This window comes from Pinus tabuliformis, chromosome J, assembly GCF_031772625.1.
Source record: "Pinus tabuliformis cultivar Carrire ecotype Pingquan chromosome J, CPIR1, whole genome shotgun sequence".
NCBI classification, from domain to species: domain Eukaryota; kingdom Viridiplantae; phylum Streptophyta; class Pinopsida; order Pinales; family Pinaceae; genus Pinus; species Pinus tabuliformis.
The window spans coordinates 1,151,148,565-1,151,154,234 of NC_142295.1; positions in this window are offsets into that span (position 1 = coordinate 1,151,148,565).

The following is a 5,670-nucleotide window of genomic DNA, read 5'->3' on the forward strand; positions in this document are numbered from 1 at the left end:
TCCATCTTTTCACTATGTTATCTAGTTTCAGCATGGCTTTTGTCTCAAGGGTGAGGGATCCCTTGAGGGGTCTCAAACCCCTTCTATGCTGCATTGTAATCATTGGTGATGTGAAACCCCTTCTATGCTACATTGTAGTCATTGGTGATGCCTGAACTAGACGTTGTGGTTGCGCTTCCAACTTTTGTGGCCTCAACACTCTGGATGGGCAACCCAAGGAGGCCAAGTGAATGACACCGTCCAAATAAGTGTCTCTCTAGAGCTACCCAAAATCCATGTTACAGGGTAAAATGTGTTTGCACATATAATGTCACTCTCAATTGTAAATTTCAGGGAGACTAGCCTATGTTGAGTTGCAAATTAGTGCTAAGGATTTCTGTGGATGGTTATTACCATCTTTGAGGACCCTTCTAGGGAAATCCATGTTACGGGGTAAAATGTGTTTGCACATATAATGTCACTCTCAATTGTAAATTTCAGGGAGTCTAGCCTAAGTTGAGTTGCAAATTAGTGCTAAGGATTTCTGTGGGTGGTTATTACCATCTTTGAGGACCCTTCTAGGGTTTTTTTAGTAAGACCTATATTTCCTAAATAATGCATTATTCTTTTTCCATTTTTAGATTTCTAAATATAATTTTGATAATGAAAAGTTTTTGTTCACTTATGTGTGGATCTTTTTGTATGTCTTACCAATGAAATAATAGCAAGATAATAACTTGGAGAGCATAAGCAATGCATTAGGATCTTAAATCAAAAAATTAAGAAATGATTTTAATGTACTTTATCTTCCAACTAATTAATGAAATTTTAAATTTTAAAATTATATATATATTTTAAAGACCATTAATTAAATATATCAATCATATCATTGGCCTCCATTAAGCCAAAGATATCAATTTTAAATATCCTATTAAATAATTAACATTTATTATGACTTTTAAATATTCAGTTATTTCATTACCTTATACTACGGAAATTTTATAGATTTTAAATATTATTAATATTAAGTATATAAATTATATATATTTTAACTTATTATACTTCCAATTTAAATAAATTGATATTAATAAATATTTTTAATTTTAACATATTTTATTATTAAAAATTTATTATTACCTAAAATCAATTTAAATAATAATGATCATTTTAAAATTGAATTATGCATTATGGGCTCATTCTTACATTCAATCCAACGGTTTAAATAAATTTAAAAAACATAACATCATAATTACGAAGATATACCAAGGTTTAATGTCTTTAATAGAAAATTTTTAAATGTTATTGGTAAAAATATATCTGTGGTGTGTTAAATACTAACTCATTAATTGTTGAATTTAGGCTTCTGTGATCCATATGAGTTTTATGAGAAGTTTTTTTGGCATAAATCACATTGGGATGCTTTTGTCTACCCGTTTCGAACCAACAAGTGTGGTTCATCCTCACGACAAGTTGAAGAACCAGATCCTGGTTACAAGTTAAATAGAAGAGCAGATCATCCACCAACTACTGTATTAGATTAGGTAACGACTATATTGGACTAGGCAACTAAACTTTCTAAGGGATATATTTCACTAGGAAACCACTGTGTCTACAAGTTAAATAGAAGAGTAGATCATCCACCAATTGTATTAGATCATGTAATGACTATATTGGACTGGGCAACTAGACTGGGCAACTAGACTTTCTAACGGCTATATTTGACTAAGAAACGACTAACTACACACGACTACGGGATAGGGGTAGGAGAAATAAGATTAGTTAATTAGTAAGTTAATTACATATATTAAAGGATTTTAATTAAATAATTAATTTAAGTTAGTTTTATAACTATTACCATATGTAAATGAAGTAATGTATTTAATTAATATGAAAACGTGTTAGTATTAAATTTATATCACAAAGTATATAATTAAATATTTAATATTATATTAAAGTTAACAAGTTGTGTAATTAAACAATTAATTATCAAATATGAAATAAAATGGGCTAATATTATCTAATTAAATAGTTAATTGTGAATTAATTATGTTATAGTTAATATCATAACCTATTAATAAAAGCTATTAAATTACATGTAAGCTAATATTACATTTATGTAAAGGTATATAATTAAATAATTAGTATCATACTGAAGTTATATAATAAATATTTAGTTAAATAATTGTATATCTAAGTATGTATTTAATTAATATGAATCGAAAGGGCTAATATTATATAATTAAATACTATAAAAAATTCATAGATTGTTCAAAGGAAAAATTTGGTGTGAGAAAGATTTAGCGACTAAAAGAAAATTAAATTATTATAAGAAGATCATCAACCCCACCCTAGAAGATCAAAAGTATCTCTCTATTTTAACTAGCTCAAAGAAGAAAATTAATATAGCAAAGATTAGAATGAATTCTCATGATCTCCATAGTGAAATGGGTCATTAGGCAGTTCCTAAAACGCCATGGATGGAAAGGATCTGCGATATATGTGAGAATAGGAACATCAAGGATGAAAACCACTTCCTCTTAGAGTGCCCCGGGTACAACCACATTAGATCTCAGTTTCACAATCTTTGTTACAATACTGACCTTCCTAGCCTTTTACAATGTCAAAATTATAGTGAGCTCGGGAGGCTTCTCTCCAAGCTTTTTGAGCATAGGAATAGAATCTTAAATCAAAATAAATAATTTGTTTATTTAGGTCCGATAAACCAATGTTTAGTCTCAGCAGACATTAACCACCACCATCATCATCATCATCATCAATAAAAACTATTAAACTAAGTATAAACTTAAACCATTAAGACATAAACTAAAACTATCTAATAAAATATAAAACTTAAGTCAATAATAATATAATAAGGGTATTTCATTAAAATGATAACTAATTATGATCTGGTTCTTCAACTTGTCCTAACGATGAACCACACTCGTTGGTTTGAAATGCATCGACAAAAACATCCCAATGTGATTTACGCAAAAAAATCTTCTCATGAAACTAACTCATTAAATTAATGTGTTTAATAGAAACTTTCTAAATGCTATTTGTAAAAATATACCTTTGGTTTGTTAAATACTAACTCATTAAATTAATGATAATGTTGATCATTAAATAAATTATAAATAGAAAATATACCTATTTTGTGACAGTTTTTACTTTTATATTTGACAAATATAAATGTAACTTTCATACATTTAAACCATTTTATTATTTTGTTTAATGGATCAATTTTTACATTATATTTAATATTAAATTTTGTTATATTTTTTTAGATATATTTATTTAGATAATTTTAATTGAAATTTAATAAATATTTTTTGAAAATGTAATTTTTTTTTGTTAAAGTTGGTATGACTCTCTCATTTTTTATTTTTTGGTTCCATAAGACTTCATTCCACGCTATTGCCACTTGAACTACCCTAGATGAACTTGAAAATATAAATTTAAAGGATATAATTTATGCAATTTAAATATTTTTAAATAATTTCAAAAAAAATATATATATATATTTAAAAATTACAAATCAACATCCTATAAAGTATAAAAAAACATCGTAAATATTATTGAAATAAATTCATATATAAAAAGTCTATAATACAAGATGTAGCATCAACGCACCAACCAAAAATATATATATATATATATATATATATTACTCCAACATAAATTTGGAAGGATCAATCCATGGAAAATATTGTTGTAATTCTCCTAATTGACATATTATATATATATATATATATATGCTTTCTTATCCAAAATAAATTTGGAATGATCAGTCTGTGGAAGATATTTATGTATTTTTTCTAATTGACATGATTTTATATGCTTTCTTAGCCAAAATAAATTTGGAATGATCAGTCTGTGGAAGATATTTATGTATTTTTCCTAATTGACATGATTGAGGAAGATGTGCTTGATTTGATCTCGGGATGTTCAGAATCACGTACGATATGCTAACTCTACTTGGCGAGATTTACATATATATGTTTACACAAATGATAACACACAGCAACCTACCGATCTCATGAAACCAAAGGTGACCGCCTCCTTAAAATATAATTTTTAATCAATAGAAATGCCACACACTCTCCGTTATGTGTCCTGACTAAATCACTTGCCGATAATATGGAAGGCAACAATGCTGCAAAGGTGACATAATTAAGGAATGCAGGTTCAAACCATCTGTGATTCCTCTGCAGATTAGGTTCTTTGCGTCAAATGACCCAAACATTCCCTTTTTCCAAGGACCACCCGTAGTCCCCACACTACTGTGAATTAAAATTTGTGAAGCAAATCACGATCAGGTTTGTGTCCATCTTATCCTCAGCAACCACCTCCAATCTAAGAGACTGTGGGCGAAAATCACCTGGGGCGTTTTCTAGTTATTATATATTTTGAAATTTTTGGTGGGAGTTAGAAGAAACATTTTTTTTGTGCAATGGTGTGTTTTTTCTATATTTAAAATATATTTAAGATCTGTTGTTGTTAGAACATACATAGATTCTGTAACTTGAAAATCCATTAAGCCACCTTCATTATGCAGAGTTTACAGATAAAATTGTCAAGTTCAAGAAATTCCTATCAGATATAGGAAAATATGAAAATTTGACCCAAAAATATATTTAGAAAATCTCAAAAACTTAAAACAGTTAGACAACATCACGTAGCTCCCACCCATAAACAAGAAGCTGTCAAATTTTCCGTTCCAATTGAGTCCTGGTATATTAACCTTTGACATCAATTAGGGTTCAAAAATGAAATCATTATTCCGTTCAAGAGATCTCTACTCCCATAGAAGAACCTAAAATGAATTTGCATGCCAATGAAAATTAAAGTAAAAAAATTATTTGTCAAATTTAAAATAAAAATTATTTTGAATTTTGTATAAGAAAACATTTCATAATATCTTTGGCTGGTCATTATTTTAATAAATTTTTTTTCTTTATTAGTGTTTTTTTATATACTAAGACGAAAGAAAACATAAGAATGAGAATTGAAGAAAGTTCTTTCATCGGGATTCTTACCTACAGATTCCACTGATATTACTTGTTTATATGTCGTGTGAGAGCAAATATAGCGAAGGATACTGGAAATCCCGGTACGTCACGTTAGGTCAATGATAGGCCACGGCTCTGCAAATCCCGTCCGCCTCACCTTTATTGTCAATGCGTCATGTTAGAGTTCCAACTTACGGCCTCTCAAGCACCACCCACTTGCACTGACATTCAGATGACTGTAGCGACATTTTTTCTGCCGCAAAAGAAGGAAGCCACTTGTGCAAGTACAGACCCTTTTCGCAAATTCTCCATTTTCTCGACATAGATCCGTGACGTCATGGCTACAGTTTAATCAAAACAATTGGCGATTTTTAGCTGTCAACGTGGCTCCTTAAACCTTTTAACAACGAACCTATCGAACCACCGCCCAATTGGACAATCCCGGCAACTCAATTTTTTAATGTCAAACATATCAAAGAATTTCCTAACTGAGCAAACCATGAGCAGGAGGCAGGAAAGTTCTGACCCCAAACAACTTTCCAAGTGGACAAAATTGGTGCGATCTGTTTGTATTGATCGTATGAAACATGAGAAGTAGCATCAGAGTAACCAAAAATTAATGGTTTCTTTTCTGTTCATGTTGTCACAATCTTAGGGAATTTTAATCATTCCTGACTTCTGC